At 38.6% G+C, this 17,724-nt stretch overlaps 1 long non-coding RNA gene across 1 annotated transcript; it reads right to left on the bottom strand.

The window, feature by feature from the left end:
- Window positions 1–206: 206 nt before the first annotated feature.
- LOC147370074 (uncharacterized) lies at window positions 207–4,861 on the bottom strand. The gene is made up of 2 exons (XR_015168647.1): window positions 4,589–4,861; window positions 207–1,164 (listed from the first exon to the last, which is right to left on the bottom strand). It is a non-coding gene; the product is annotated as an uncharacterized LOC147370074 (long non-coding RNA).
- Window positions 4,862–17,724: the final 12,863 nt, after the last annotated feature.

Here is a 17,724-nt window from a genome sequence, read left to right on the forward strand (position 1 = left end):
AAATTAAATACTTCGGACTATAAACACAAGAATGCAGAATGGAAGAGCTGGTGGCTCAGGAGGAACTCAAAATACCTTTTGTATTAGACATTCCTATGACATAATGTGAGCATTTTAGCAGAGGCAAGAGAAGTCACTGCTTCATTTCTGCATGGTGAACTGGGCTGAATTTCTAAACAACAAGACTATACGCATTCATCAGAAAATAATACAACCAATACTATTTATTGAAAAGTGCATAGGATATTTGAGACAATTTCAGAAGAGAAAGCAGAAAGCATTTGTATCAGTTTTCTGCTGCTGTTGCTGCTGCTAAGTCACTTCAGTCGTGTCCGACTTTGTGCGACCCCATAGACGGCAGCCCACCAGGCTCCCCAGTCCCTGGGATTCTCCAGGCAAGAACACTGGAGTGGGTTGCCATTTCCTTCAGTTTTCTAGGGCTGATAAATCAAAGTATCACAGACTGTGGACTTAAACAACTGCAATACTTTTCACAGAGTTCTGGTTGCTAGAAGTCTGACATCGAGGTGTTACAGGCTTGGTTTCTTCTAAGGACTCTCTCCTTGGTTTGTAGATGCTTGTGTCTTAACAAGCTTAGATCTCCCTGTATCTTTACATGGTCTTCCTATCTGTAGGGCTATGGCTTAATCTCTTCCTATAAGGACAGCAGTCATGTTGGATTATGGCCCATGTGAGTATGCCTTCATTTTAACTTAATTTCCTCTTTAAGGACCTTTGTTGTTCAATCGCTTAGTCGTGTCTGATTCTGCAACCCCATGGACTGCAGAACACCAGGCTTCCCTGTCCTTCACCATCTTGTGGCCTTTGCTCAATCTCATGTCCATTGAGTTGGTGATGACATCTGCCATCCCACTGTCTCATCTGCTGTTGTCCCCTTCTCCTCCTGCCTTCAATCTTTCCCAGCATCAGTCTTTACCAGTGAGTCAGCTCTTTGCATCAGGTGGCCAAAGTATTGGAGCTTCAGCTTCAGCATCAGTTCTTCCAATGAAAATTCAGGGTTGATTTCCTTTAGGATGGACAGGTTGGATCTCCTTGCAGTCCAAGGGACTCTCAAGAGTCTTCCCCAGCACCACAGTTTGAAGGCATCAGTTATTCAGTGCTCAGCCTTTTTTATTGTCCAGCTCTCACATTCCTACATGAATACTGAAAAAAAACATAGCTTTGACTAGACAGACCCTACTTCCAAATATACTCACATTCCGAGTAGTAGGAGTTAGAGATTCAACATGAGAAATCTGGGGCAGAGGAGCATAGCACAGCACATAATAGCACTATCCACTCCTGCAAGAAAGGACTGCATTTAACACCTACTGATTATTTTTCCTCATTTAGTTTTGCTTCTTCACAGTGGTAGAGGATACATAACACACACTCCATCTTTAAACTGCTATTCAGAGAGTAAACAGTTCTCATTTATACTGGGAAGAATATCATGTAGGACACACAAATTAAGTCAGAACAATTTGAAAATCTGAACAAAGGTTACCATGTTAATGTTGAGAAGATTAGGAAGAAAAAACCTGTGGCACAAAGCAAATATGAGCTACTTTTCTAAAGGAAAATAGAACCTTTTAAAAGTTAAGCAATTTCTCTTTTAAAAAAGTATAAAACAGACCAAGTTGAAAATATGCAAAGACAGAAAAAAAGAAATGTAAATTTCCACAAATTAAATACAGAAGAGAAACTTAATAAGAAAATTCATTAAAACTAGAGGTCCAAAGTAAGGTGATAAAATAATAGAATGATATATAAAGGTGAATTTGGGTTGAGAAAAAAAAATTCAAAACAACAAATTAGAGAATTAAGAGATTAGAGAGTTAAGAGTTTTCTCCAGCACCACAGTTCTAAAGCATCAATTCTTTGGCACTCAGCCTTCTTTATGGTCCAGTTCTCACATCCATTTGCAAGGGCTCTACTCTCATGACCTAATTACCTCCCAAAGGTCCCCAACACTAATATCATCATTTGGGGAGTAAGGATCTCAACACATGAATTTGTGGGGAACACAAACATTCAGTTTACAAGCTGACACTAAAAATGTTTGAAATATTCATTGTGAAGTAAGAAATAAGAGATGACTTGATTTAAATAATGAGAAAGAATGCAATAGAACAAACAAATGATCAGAGTTTATAACTGTGATCCGCAAAATAGAGAAGATAACCTCTTTCAGAATCCCTAAACATGCCATAAAGTTCTCTGAAATTTAGGAGGAACTGCGTCACTGAGAGTGCTAATTACTCCATGATTCAATCTTCCATCTTGCAACGGAGCCATCTGGCCTTTCTCACACAGCGTTCTCCAGCTGGAGGATGCCCTTCCCAGGCTCTGCTAAGCTATGTGTGACCCCTGGCAGAGTTTGTGCCAAGGGATGCCACCCGATGTGAGATACACAACGTTCAGGTCACATTTCTATAAGTGATATTTTTAATCTTTCTTTTTTGAGAACTCATTAGATGATAGTAAAATAATTAAAACTAAAATACAGAGAGAATAGAAAGTGATCTACCAACATAAGAGTTTTCAATGAATTTCTGCAATTCAGGAGAAAGATAAAAATAAGCAAAGCAATAAGTAGAGCATGCAATTTAAAAGGTCACTGGTCAGCTTTCATTCTTACAAGGCTCAGAGGATCTGATCTCATATGATATGGGTAAGGTGATATGGTAAAATAGCATGGCTTTCTGTTTGTGCCACGGAGAGTCACATACCAATAAGGTTGCATCTCTGGTCCCACCAGTGAACCCATGGTGATGTAAAATTCTCAGTGGGTACAGTCCAGTAATGGACTGGATTTCTCCTGTCAGCAGATGACATACACATGAGAGTCTTTGGTCTGTGATACAAGCAATGTCAGCAACATAGGCTGGTGCTTTAATATCCCTGAAATATTCATGAAACTTGTGAACTCAACTCTGGCAAAAGAGCAAGACAAGCAGCCATGATGTTGGTGGGAGAAACCAAGCGAGACTGGAGTAGATGATTTGCGATGCCCAGTTTTAAAGGTGAAGTATAGTTGCAGTCTCTGAACATGAGATTGGCTAAGGCTACATAGGAGATTTGCTAAGATTAACAAAGCAAGTTACTCTCCTTATGTTCATCTGGTTCTGGGTCAAAATTGATATTTTCTATTTCCTATCTGCACCTCTCATGCTAGATTTTTTCACACTTGTCTAGCTCTTCGTATAGCTCTCAGCTCTTAAGTTAGTCTAGGTTGCTTGCCTGGTAGGTTGTTCCAGAGTTTCTTCTCCAAATATTATAAAATATAAATTGCCTAATCTCAGTTGATGCACAATTTTTTGTAATTTTTCCATTTAGATCTATCATTAGCTGTAATCCAGGTAGATCCTTTGGATTCAAAACCATACTCTTTCTTGATCAACTTTTCTGTAACAACCAACTTTTCAAGATAAACCAAGTTGATTTACCATGGTAATATCAGTATTCTTTTTTTTTTTAATATCAGTATTCTTGTCATTGTCTAATAATTCAATAGGATGAAAAATTCATAAATGGTCAGGTAATGAAAGTTTCCAATTAGTGGAATTCTCTCCGTGTCTTTTGGCAGAAGCATGCTTTCCTATCTGTAAATCAGGACTTTGAACCCAGCAAAGCCTACTTTTCAAGGAAGAGAACAATTAAAAAGGAGTGGTAATAAAAGGAACAATGCTATTTCTATCTCTGGATTCTTTTTTTTTTTTGGATTCTTGAACTAACATATTTCAGCTCTTAAGGACACAACACTGTATATTTCCTGTTTATTAAGTGCCTATATCACAGCCTATAAGACTACACACCAAATGTAGAAAGTGTTGCTTGAAATTAGTACCTTAGTTTTATCACCAACAGACTATTTTGTGATTTTTATTTCAAGCCAGCAATTTCTGGGGTTTGGAATAAAATGGGAAAAAAACCCAATATATTCCATGATTATAAGTCAATATTATCTTTGCCAAGAACAAATTCTTTGATCTGAATCTCTGCTCTGAAGGATACAATATGAATGTTGTCTGTCATTCAATAAATCCTCAAGTGGTGGTGACAAGTGAAAGTTTCAAAATCAGAGAAGGAAAGATCAAATCTAGAGTATAAGTTCACTTCAGTGAGGATGCATCACTGCCCGCTCCAGACCAGAAGGAATTCATAATAACTGTCAAGATCCAACTTAGGTAGCTGGTTTCCTGAGCAATCATCGAGGACGTAAGATAAGCCTCTGATGCTAGTAATTTGGATATACCATAGTAGAAGCCACTTATCTCCATCTTGCTAACAGAGGGTTCTGTCTGTGTCAGTGAATGCACTGGGGGGTCAAATCATTTGACCTCCATAGGATGAGCTGTCCCGCTCACCTGCTCATAACATCCTCCTTGAGTAAGTGCTCCCTTGGTAGTCACTCGCATGGGAGAGAAATACCTGTACAAGTATCCCCCATTCCCAAGTCCATTCAGATAAATAGTTCTCATAGAGCATTTCCTGACCACTCAAAGTTGTTTCCCCAAGCTTCTGACCAACGTCCCAATCATTTATTACAGCTGAGAAGTCAGTTCTGATTTCTGTCTCAACTCACCTCTGTCTCTCCTTAAATGGTCAATCAAGGGTACCACTCAGTCTGCACTCTGAATCTCTCACTGCTTCTCTTCACAGCAATCCATGAGAACAGCTATAATCCAGAGCAGTCTATTTCTGGCTAGAGTTGACATATCACATCTTTTTACTTGTCAGCTGGACCTAAGTCCTTTCCTCCTCTGCAGTTGATCATAGACAAAGTCCTAGGAGACCACTGCGTGTTCTGGGAGCAAGATAAGTGAGTGACAGGGGAAACCAGACCACTGATTCATCTAGTTTTTTCATGCCATCTGGAAAGGCTTAGGTCTGATCCTTCATCTACCATTTCTATTTTTAACGGGCAATTGCTGCTTCTGCTCTTGCAAAACATGTGACTCAGTTGATCTGATATCAGCCAGCTCAGCATTGGCTGTTCTTCCTCTCATTTCTTTGATGTTTCAAGTTTAGCTGCTCAGGGTCTGTTAGAGCCTAGGGCATTCCAGGAGCAGAATCCACTCTAAGATTAGAGGAAGTTGAGCCTCTGTTAAAGCTATCATAGAAGCCCTCCGTTTTTTTTTGTTTTTGTTTTTTTTTTTTGCTTCTCTGGTGGCTCAGATGGTAAAGAATCCACCTGCAATGCAGAAGATCCAGGTTCAATCCCTAGGTTGGGAAGATCCCCTGGAGAAGGGAATGGCTGGCTAACCACTCTAGTATTCTTGCCTGGAGGATTCCATGAACAGAGGAGCCTGGCAGGCTACAGTTCATGGGGTCACAAAGAGTCAGATATGACTGATTGACTGGGTTTACAGTGTCTGCCTTTAAGATGACAATATACTGCCATTCACCTGTCAATCTTTTCCAGACTTTCGCTGCCATTAGAAACAGTCAAGCCACGCTAGTATCTTTGTAGTCATAATTGTGTCAGGCCCATCAGTCATGTGTAGCAGTCACCTGATCTCCTACTATATTTTTGACATCTATGCCACCATGATGTCACTGCATATGAGGGATAATCACCATTTCTTCACCAATAGCATTGTGGTTTCTGTTGCCTTCAGACTGGAAAGCAATACAGGTTCAAAATCTGGACCCGTAGAGTCCACTTTCCAGCACCATTCTTGGTGCCTCTCATAGGAATTCTTAATTCCCTTAAAAACAAGTCCTAGGGAAAAAAAGAATATATGTTAACACTTCATGAGGATAGGGGTGCAATTTCAGAGAAGTGGGCCTGAGACAAACAGGAAAATGAGACAGGAGAAGGAGAATGATTCCTCAGGGCTGCATTATTGAACCGGCCACAGTCTCACGAATGGTTATTGGCCTCACTGGCCATCTCCAGACAGCCTGTGCAAATCTGCTGAATATTGAAATGGGCCACGAAAGAGGGTGAGGAAAAGCTATTTATCAGTTGCTCTTTCCCTCCCATTCCCATGCCTCATTGTTAAAGTCAGATCCACCAGTCTGAACTCTGCCTAATTTCCAGGTTGTATCACCTGACCAATGGGCGGCATCTGGTGAAACCAGAATCTTTGCAGCCTGGCCTGGCCATGGAGTATGCATAGGTGCTCCTCCACACAGGCACAGTTTATGCAGCTCTTTGGTCTACGGGAGTTCCAGTGTCCACAATCTGACGACTGCTGAAATGGCACAGTGCTTTGCGAAAGCTGTTTTGGTTGGGAAACACAGTGAAAAGCTGAGGCCTAATAAACAGGATGAGAAGTTCTGGGAATTTCCCTAACCTGGGTCTGGTAGAGATCTGCAGCTTGCATTCAAATGATTCAGGACAAAAACCATAGAGGGGTAAAGCAAATATGGCAAGACCGTAACTGTTATTGATTCTATAAGATACACATACATGCAAACACCAACATTCAGATATTCTATGCTTGAACATTTTTATAAGTTGAAAAAATAATAAAGCATTATTTCTGAAAAATAAAAATGGTGGAAATAAAATTTGAGGAAATTTCACAAAATAAATCTACAAGAAAGGGTTCTTGAAAATATAGGAGCTGTACAGGATCAGTCTATAGCAGTTCCTTTTTTAATTTTTAACTCATGCTTTTTTGTATGTTTTAATTTCAATTCAATAGATGCTGCAATCTATCTTAAACACATGTCTCTTGCAATTCTGTCTGTATATATCAAGTTAACAGGAACTCTTTCCAACCCAGGTTCAACTGAGTCATGGAGGCAATGGATGCTACTCCTTTCCAAAGTGAACGTGAAACCGTCCACAACGACAGATCTTGTAGCAAGTGGTCGCAAACCTCTTAAAAGTTACTCACTAACGCGGAGAGAATACAAGGATAAGATTTTTTTTTTTTTTCCTTTCTCTAATTTTATTTTATTTTTAAACTTTACATAATTGTATTAGTTTTGCCAAATATCAAAATGAATCCACCACAGGTATACATGTGTTCCCCATCCCGAACCCTCCTCCCTCCTCCCTCCCCATACCATCCCTCTGGGCCGTCCCAGTGCACCAGCCCCAAGCATCCAGCATCATGCATCAAACCTGGACTGGCAACTCGTTTCCTACATGATATTTTACATGTTTCATTGCCATTCTCCCAAATCTTCCCACCCTCTCCCTCTCCCACAGAGTCCATAAGACTGTTCTATACATCAGTGTCTCTTTTGCTGTCTCGTATACCGGGTTATTGTTACCATCTTTCTAAATTCCATATATATGCGTTAGTATACTGTATTTATGTTTTTCCTTCTGGCTTACTTCACTCTGTATAATAGGCTCCAGTTTCATCCACCTCATTAGAACTGATTCAAATGTATTCTTTTTAATGGCTGAGTAATACTCCATTGTGTATATGTACCACAGCTTTCTTATCCATTCATCTGCTGATGGACATCTAGGTTGCTTCCATGTCTTGGCTATTATAAACAGTGCTGCGATGAACATTGGGGTACACGTGTCTCTTTCCCTTCTGGTTTCCTCAGTGTGTATGCCCAGCAGTGGGGTTGCTGGATCATAAGGCAGTTCTATTTCCAGTTTTTTAAGGAATCTCCACACTGTTCTCCATAGTGGCTGTACTAGTTTGCATTCCCACCAACAGTGTAAAAGGGTTCCCTTTTCTCCACACCCTCTCCAGCATTTATTATTTGTAGACTTTTGGATCGCAGCCATTCTGACTGGTGTGAAATGGTACCTCATAGTGGTTTGGATAAGATTTTTGAGAGACTGGAGAGCTTTGAGATTTTGAGCCGAATTTGTTTGGAAAGTTTTGTGGATTGCTCTCCAGCGGAAGGGAGCTGGCTGCACTTCACCCCAAGCCCACCGAGTGGGCTTTCTATGGGAACGTGGCACGTGTCCCCTGCGGTGAGTGGACACAGTATTCTCAGGTGTGGACACAGCATTCTGAGGGATGGACACATGTAAGCACACTAAAAGTAGAGAGGCTGGCTACAGCACCATCATAACAGAAGAGGAGAGGCTCATCGGGAAGCGACTGCACACCCCTCTGATGAAGTGACACATGTATGGAGCTTGTGGGGAAAGATGTGGACCCCACAGGAGGACTTGTGGCCTGAGGTCATTCTGATTAAAGCTTCTGAGAAAGAGATGTGAGCCAATATTTAGCTTCATCTGGGAAGACAAGGTGATTTCACATTAAATTAGTTATTACATGTTGCTAGCATTTTTATTGATTGAATTGAGACAAATTTTGCTTCTTCAAGTGACCATAAAAATTTATGTTATCTTGGAGAAAACAAAGGACTCAAGAGGCCTACACATATTATGATTTACAATGAAAGATACATTTAGAATTTTAAAGGGCAGCGTGAGACCAAAATATTTCTTATTGTATCTTACGATTATTGGTTCATTTGACAAGACTTTTCCATAAAGATAGATGAAAAGGGTTGCAATTTCTATGCAGATATTTTTGCTTCTTTCTCTCAATTTAGTGTACTTAATTTTCAAATAATTACATACATAGGAGCATTGTAAAAAACATATTTTACAAATAAGCAATTTTAAATTTAAATTTTATTTTGGATTCTTCAAAGTAAATGTGTTTGTAAGCCTATTGTTCTGAGTTTGAATCATTAATATTTGAAACTGTTACGGGCAATCCTGAAGATTATCATATTAAGTGACATAAGTCAGAGGAAGACAAATACCATATGACATTGCATATATGGGGAATCTAAAAAAAAATGACACAATAAACATTTACAACACAGAAGCGCACTCACAGACTTAGGGAATGAACTTACAGTTACCAGGAGGGAAGGTGGGGAAAGGAAAGATTGGGAGTTTGGGATTGACTTGTAATAACCAAAAAGGACTTACTATACAGCACAGGGAATTATGCTCAATATTCTGTAATAACCTAAATGGGAAAAAAAATTGAAAAAGAATAGATACATATATATGTATAAGTGATTCAATTTGCTTTGTACCTGAAGCTAATACAATTGTTAATCAACTATATGCCACTATAAAATTTAAAGAAAATTAAATAACATTTTAAAATTATATTAAATGATGGGTAAGCTTAAAAAGTAAAATAAAAATAAAATTCTTATGTATATTTACAGGTTCTTTTATGGTATTTTGTCAGTACCTTAAGGTAAATGATTTTAACAGCCTTTCTTTGGAAAACTACGATCCACTTTTGAGACATTACAATCCCACTAATGGGAGGCAGGAGCTGTTTCCTTGTCTATTTCTAGAAAGGCTAGAGAAACTGAAAAAAGGTCAGAAAAACTCAGTAGGGGAAGAAGAAGCTAGATGGCAAAGCAGGAAGAGTCTGATCCTCATGCAAATCCCTTACTTTCTTTAAGGAGTCACAGTTAATCCGTGAAATAAAGCAGAGGCACAAACTGCTGGCTTATCCTGTGCCTTGAGAAACACCCCATTTGGAAGACTCAGCTCCAGCTGCAGTGCTATATAGCTTGCCTCTCTTCACACGAAGTTCTGAGCATGGCTCTCCCTTTAGATCAGAAGCAGCTTCTCCTCTGGTTTCATTTCCTCGCCTGCAAGGTGCCAGTGAATTATATCTGGACTGAAATGTTCATAGGCAAGTATCTCAAGGACTGAGCCCAAGTCTTAGGGCGTCTCTCTCGTCTCTATTAAACACACACATACACCAACACCCAGACTACTAATCATGCTGTACAATCACGAGCGAGGCATTTAACACTGCTAGTTTCACTTCTCTTACCTACACACATTTTAAGTATAATTACACTGGCTCTAAAGCCTGTTATATACATAGCAAGGGAGATATTTGCTATGTGCATTTAAACACTGAGAGGTTTTCTATACAGGATTTTACTAGTAGTGATACTACAAATATTAAAAGGCAACAGTGTATCACTAGATTTTCAAATTAGATAAATTCAGAAAATTATCTTAATTCAGAAAATGACCTTAAGTGAACTGAATTTTAGCCAAGTATAACCTTTTGGAGAAGACAATGGCATCCCACTCCAGTACTCCTGCCTGGAAAATCCCATGGACGGAGGAGCCTGGTGGGCTACAGTCCATGGGGTCACTGAGGGTCGGACATGACTGAGTGACTTCACTTTCACTTTTCACTTTCATGCACTGGAGAAGGAAATGGCAACCCACTCCAGTGTTCTTGCCTGGAGAATCCCAGGGACGGGGAGCCTGGTGGGCTGCTGTCTATGGGGTCGCACAGAGTCAGACACGACTGAAGTGACTTAGCAGCAACAATCTGTTTTGTTTCTGTTTTCCTTTTTTTTTTTTTTTAACCAGAGGCTGAATCCAGCTTAGAGCACATAGGAGATTTTATAGTGCATTATTTTAACTTCTCTGCAGTAAAAGAAATGTGCAAAGTACAATGCTGAAAGTACTATGGAAATATTTTAGGTGAATTAATCTTTCTTTGTGTATAAAGAAACAGACAAAAATGTTATTTAAAATCAAATAACATCTACCTATTTGAAGTCATAATGTCTGCACGGCATTGAACTATCACAACATTATAGCCCTGACTGATGAGTCTACAATACATATTAAATAGTCAGAGAAAATCGACACATTTTTATCTCTACTCTTATAAATTTTGGTCTCAGAAAACCTACAATAAAAGGCTACTGTACCTCAAGATTTTTTTCTATTCATTTTTGAAATGTAATTAGGCTTCAGCTCTATTATTCCCTGACAATGGGAAAACCATTGATTGTGCTGCTTTTGAAATCCTGTATCACAGTTGGCACTTTCTAATAATGATGCCCTTGGCTTAAGAAGAAGAGAAAATTGACTTGACCTAATTAAAGACTCTAGAGAGCCTCTCTATCATCTCTATCATTTTTCATAAAACTTATTTGGGCCATATGCCAATTAAAAGATGAACATTAAAAAAAAACAAAAAACTTCTGTCAAATGGAGATAAAATAAAATGATATATGTTAAAGTAAATCAGATTGTAAGAAGTAAGATTCGTCAGACTCTATAAAATTTCTAAGCAGAATGAACATCAGTGAAGTTTCAAAACGGCAGCACATCCATCTCTAGTTGTCTCGAGTGCCTTAGATCCAAGGTAAAGGACAGGGCCGTGCCAAGGAAGGTGATTGTGTCGCATAAAAGCCTCTCTCTTCAAGCATAATCACTGCAAACTTCAGCGAATAATGAAGACTTTCTTGTTATCTTGGCACCATCTCTCTATCTCCTTCCATTTTCTCACACAATGAGATAACCCCTATTATTACCTCTGAGTGAATCCAAAGCAGGGAGGCTACAGACAGCTTGGAAGGTTTTCAACTTACAGTTTTCATTCAAAGTCAGAACTACTTAAATTCACGTGATTAGAAAGCCAAAATGTGAAATAAAGATCAGTCTCCTGTTGTGCTCAAACTCTAACCATTGTTTAACACATCAAAAACTCTTCGTGAAGTCTCTGACATCTATCTTTCTTTTTATCTTACTTATTTAGAATTGTCTATTTTTTCCCTGGGCTCTGTAATTCTCTACCACACCATATAAAATTGTCAAACAACATATTTTCCTGATTTTGTGCATAATAATTTATGTCAATGCATTTTTTCTTCTGCTATTAATTCTGGGCAATGTATATGTATATTCACTTTCCTAATTTTTGTTTTGTCTCAGATATGACTTATTTAGGGACAACTTCATGCATGTAATTATGTAAGAAATACTTGGTATTTGATTATTTCATAAGATCATATTTTAATATAAAATTATAAAACACATATGATAGGACAATATGATTCTGATTTTTCCTTGGTTTCCAATTGACCAGATAAAAAATTAAAATCCTGCCACTCTTACATAAATGACTTTCTACAATATGCCACCAAATTAACCTTCGAACCAGTTTCTAATGAAAATTTTTGTCTTACTTTACACACTGGCCAAAATTCAAAATGAAAATTTGGAATTAATTTCCCCCAAATTTAGAACGCCCTTCTGGATAATGCCATGGTGGCTTTGTGCTATTCTCTTTCGTCCGGTCCTTGAGGCTGTCTGAATGTCAAATAGTCAATTCTCAAAATGCATTGTTAATGGTGCTTTTATAATTGAACTTTTCTTATCTGTTCCTACTAGGGGAAAACTGACTTTATTATTCTCTTAAAACCCAATAACAGTGCATTGGTACCCCTTTCATGATGCATCACCAGCTTTCACAACTCCTTATATGTATCAGGTCTTTAAGGATAAGTTGTTCACTGAATTTATATATTTTAAGTGACTCAGAGAGATTATTTTGTGTACACCATCTATACGTCATAGTTGTGAGCTGCACACCTATAAGAGGAAACCTGGCTTCTGTAAAGGAAAATATGAATAACTAATCTCTCATACTCAGGAGGGCAAGATACATGGAGAAAACCTTAAGCAATGTTAATTAGTAAAGTACAATTAAATCAACAGGGCAAGGTGGGGAAATGGAGAGGGAACTATTATAGAAGAAGAGTGGCTTAGATATAGCAACAACAGAAAGGAGCAAAGGGTGTTCTTATACATAAGGAACAAACGTCCTAAGCGTACAACGGTGGGTTGCTCTGGAAAAGATTGTAGTGCAATTATACACACACACAAAACTGTATTCACATGACTCTAGACAAGGTGGGCACAGATGAGATGCTCAATTGGCTGCTGAGTCTCAGGTTATTGGGTCTATGCAACACAGGATGAATAAAAATAAACGATACAAAAATTTGAGATGATCCATAAATATTAGGCCATGAAGCAAATCAACTTCAAAAAAAGTGGGCTAACAGTAATGCATTAATAAAGCTACAATTATCACTATAATTTGAAATGGATTGGTATTCACTAATCAATACAATAAATTATTTAAACAATGAACTGTGTGAACCAGATGTACATCAAAAATAGGCAGCAAATGTTGAAAATCATTAACTGTGAAGGGATTATGTAATCCTAAAAATGCAATAGTTCACCCGAAATATATAGTGATGTTAATGCAAATACACCAATATAGCGGTATACTGTATTATCACATAAATTTGAATTTGATAGATTTGTTTCTACTTCTCTCTCCCACTAGTCTGTAAGCATCCAGGGTCCATCTGAGAGAGTCTAGTGTACAGTGTAACAGATGCTCCATAAAAGCTGGATCAGTTTTCATTCCAATCCCAAAGAAAGGCAATGCCAAAGAATATTCAAACTGCCATACAATGGCATTAATTTCACATGCTGGTAAAGTAATGCTCAAAATCCTTCAAACTAGGCTTCAACAATACGTGAACTGAGAAATTCCAGATGTACAATCTTGGACTTAGAAAGTACAGAGATACCAGAGATCAAACTGTCAAAATACATTGGATAATATAGAAAGCAAGAAAATTTCAGAAAAAAAAAAACTTCTTCTGCTTCACTTTGATTCAATTCAGTTCAGTCACTCAGTCATGTCCAACTCTTTGAAATCCCACTGACTGCAGCATGCCAGGCTTTCCTGTCCATCACTAACTCCAGGAGTTTACTCAAACTCATGTCCATTGAGTCGGTAATGCCATCCAACCATCTCATCCTCTGTTGCCCCCTTCTCCTCCTGCCCTCAATCTTTCCCAGCATCAGGGTCTTTTCAAATGAGTTAGTTCTTCCCATCAGCTGGCTGAAGTATTAGAATTCCAGCTTCAACATCAGTCTCTCCAATGAATATTCAGGACTGACTTCCTTTAGGATTGACTGGTTGGATATCCTTGCAGTCCAAGGGACTCTCAAGAGTTTTCTCCAACACCACAGTTCAAAATCAGATCAGATCAGATCAGTCGCTCAGTCGTGTCCAACTCTTTGTGACCCCATGGATCGCAGCAAGCCAGGCCTCCCTGTCCATCACCAACTCCTGGAGTTCACTCAGACTCACGTCCATCGAGTCAGTGATGCCATCCAGCCATCTCATCCTCTGTCGTCCCCTTCCCCTCCAACCATTAAAAAAAAAAAATATTGATTTTATAGGAGGCTAATTACTTTACAATATTGTAGTGGTTTTTGCCATATACATTGACATGAATGAGCCATGGGTGTACATGTGTCCCCTATCCTGAACCCCCATCCTACCTCCCTCCCCATCCCATCCCTCAGGGTCAACCCAGCACACCAGCCCTGAGCGCCCTGTCTCATGCATCGAGCCTAGACTGGTGAACTATTTCACATACGGTAAAATATATATTCCAAAAAAAACATCAATTCTTCCACATTCATCTTTCTTTATGGTCCATCTCTCACATCCGTACATGACCACTGGAAAAACCACAGCTTTGACTAGATGGACCTTTGTTGGCAAAGTTATGTCTCTGCTTTTTAATAAGCTGTCTAGGTTGGTCATTGCTTTTCTTCCAAAGAGCAAGTGTCTTTTAATTTCATGTCTGCAGTTACCATCTGCAGTGATTTTTGAGCTCCCCAAAAATAAAGTCAGCCACTGTTTCCACTGTTTCTCCATCTATTTGCCATGAAGTGATGGGACCGGATACCATGATCCTAGTTTTCTGCATGTTGAGTTTTAAGCCAGCTTTTTCACTCTCCTCTTTTACTTTCATCAAGAGGCTCTTTAGTTCTTCTTCACTTTCTGCCATAAAGGTGGTGTCATCTGCAATATCTGAAGTTATTGATATTTCTACTGGCAATCTTGATTCCAGCTTGTGCTTTTCCCAGCCTGGCATTTCGCTTGATGTACTCTGCATATAAGTTAAATAAGCTGTGCGGATCACGACAAACTGAAAAATTCTTTAAGAGATGGAAATACCAGACCACTTTACCTGCCTCCTGTGAAATCTGTATGCACGTCAAGAAGCAACAGTTAGAACCGGACATGGAACAGCAGACTGGTTCCAAATCAAGAAAGGAGTACGTCAAGGCTGAATATTGTCACCCTGCATTTTATCTTCCATACAGAGTACATCATGAGAAATGCCAGGCTGAATGAAGCATAAGCTGGATTCAAGATTGCTGGTAGAAATATCAATAACATCACATATGCAGATGACACCACACTTATGGCCGAAAGTGGAGAGGAACTAAAGAGCCTGGAGATGAGGGTGAAAGAGGAGAGTGAAAAACTGGCTTAAAACTCAATATTCAAAAAATGAAGATCATGGCATCCCTTCCCATAACTTCATGGCAAATAGATGGGAAACAATGGAAACAGTGAGAGACTTTATTTTCTTGGGCTCCAAAATCACTGCAGATGGTGACTGCAGCCATGAAATTAAAAGACATGTGCTTTTTGAAAGAAAAACTATGAGAAACCTAGACAGTGTGTTAAAAAGCAGAGACATCGCTTTGCCAACAAAGGTCTGTATAATCATAGCTATGATTTTTCCAGTGGTCATAAACTGATGTGAGAATTAGACCATAAAGAAGACTGAGCACCAAAGAATTGATGCTTTTGAACTGTGGTGTTGGAGAAAACTCTTGATAGTCGCTTGGAGTGCAAGGAGATCAAACTAGTCAATACTAAAGTAAATCAGTCCTGAATATTCATTGGAAGGACTGATGCTGAAACTGAATCTCCAATACTTTGGCCACCTGATGAGAACAGCTGACTCATCTGAAAAGACCCTGATGCTGGGAAAGATAGAGGGCAGGAGGAGAAGGGGACAACAGAGGATGAGATGGTTGGATGGCATCACCGACTCAATGGACATGAGTTTGAGCAAACTCCAGGAGATAGTGAAGGACAGGGAGGCCTGGCATGCTCCATGGGCTTGCAAAGAGTTGGAGATGACTGAGTGACTGAACAGCAACAACATCAATTAGTACATCAATGAATCAAACACTTGGAGATTCTATGGGATACACTGTATTCTTCAACATAGCACAAAAGCTGGAATATTAACTTTGATACACTTCCTTTGAAGTGTTTCAATGGAAACACTTAGAAACAATTCTTAATGAGAATATTAGAGTGCACGAACAGTGGATCTACAGTCACTATAGCACAGGGCCCCACCCATCAGAAATGATGTTGACTGTAAGCATCAGTCATGACTACACTGTGGATCAGTAGATGACCAATTCAGCTGGATCCAGTTAGGACATGCCTGCACTCCCACTGGGTGCCACATTCAAAGTGACCTCCTCACCTAATTATTAGTTACATGGTTTAGGATACTTTGTGCCTTGGCTATGCCAAAGCAAGCAGTTAGATTCCAAGGTAGTTAAATCAGTTCTCTTAAGCTCCACTATAACAGACTAAATACCTCTGTACTCCCTTGCTCGACACTGAAAGTACTCACGCTTAACCAGACTAGTCAATAAGCAGAATAAATGGACAAATCACCTTAAATCTTTTACTAATCTGAATAAAAAGATAAGATCCAAAGTAATTCTTTCGGTTACTGATAAAGTGGAAGATTTTTTATGTTGCCTTATTGTGCTTCGATTAAAAATACATTACATAATCATTAAGACTGTTCAGAACATGCTGGTAAGTGTGAAAACTGTATTGCATAAAAACTATACTTGTGTATACAGCACAAATGAAGGGTCATGAAGGCGGCATCATTACCTCAGAAAATCCCTCACTATCTTGAGCGAAACTGATTTATACATAGCGATGTCATAGCTTATGAAGATTATGATGAACAAACAAAACCTAGTTAGCCAATAAAAACACCTCAAATTGAGTTTTAATTAAATATTAAGAGCCATGAAACATACAAATACATACACATATCAAATATCTTTATTGCCATTACAAGCAACGTGTCTCATATTTTTTAGATTACCATGAATTGTTAATGTGCTTTGCCAAGGCATGGCTAAAGATATTGTATACAATCTTAAAGTGAATTCAGTTGTTATACTTTGAAAAGTATAGTATATACAAAAATAAATGCATATGAATGCTTCTGTTTTTAGACCTCTGTTTTCTGGGCTTTGCAGTATCATATAAAATTACGTTTAAAATATACATGCTTTCCTAACTTGTGAAAAACAACGCTCTACTTGCTGGTGGTTTTTCTGTTTAATGTTGTTTTGCCTTTATGCACATGTGGGTTTGTGTGCAAATGAACTAGAATTTTTAGTAAAATCTCCCTACGTTTCCATTCATGATGCAGGCTACCCAATAGAGGTAGACAGCACAGTGAGGCAGCTATACAAATCCTTACTAAAATAATTAAATCTTAATTGGGGGGAGTTAAAAACTATAAAAATGAGTTCAGAAGACAATAAGTTAGTCAGAACCTGAAACATTAAACAGATTCAGCCCTGCAATTTTGCTTAACATACACATTCAGAAGCCAGAATCAGAGGGGAAATTTCATACATGCAGATGAGCACTTGTGAGCAACTCACAAAATAAATGCTATTTAGTCTGAAAAGCCTTGTGATTTGGGAGCCAATCTACTAGATAGATGCCAAATTAACTGATAATTGCCCTAAGCTGAAACTAGCCATACTGTCTGGTACTGATAAGTACTTGAAAAATAACATTTTCATAATTGCATGAATCTCTATTAAAGGAAATAAACCTGTAAAAATCAGAGCAACACCAAAAACCAAATGTACTGCTAATGCAAATTACTTCTTTGTTAGAGAATAATATCTTTTTTTTTTTTTTTTTTTTTAACATTGCTTAAAGAGATTCAGTTGAAAAGCTAAATCCACAATGATATAGCACCTTATGCTTGGATAATGACTCCAGTATGTAGTCCGTGCATGCCCACACATGG

This window comes from Bos grunniens, chromosome 7 (genome assembly GCF_055505025.1).
Source record: "Bos grunniens cultivar Pamir isolate PY7600 chromosome 7, Bosgru_T2T1.0, whole genome shotgun sequence".
NCBI lineage: Eukaryota > Metazoa > Chordata > Mammalia > Artiodactyla > Bovidae > Bos > Bos grunniens.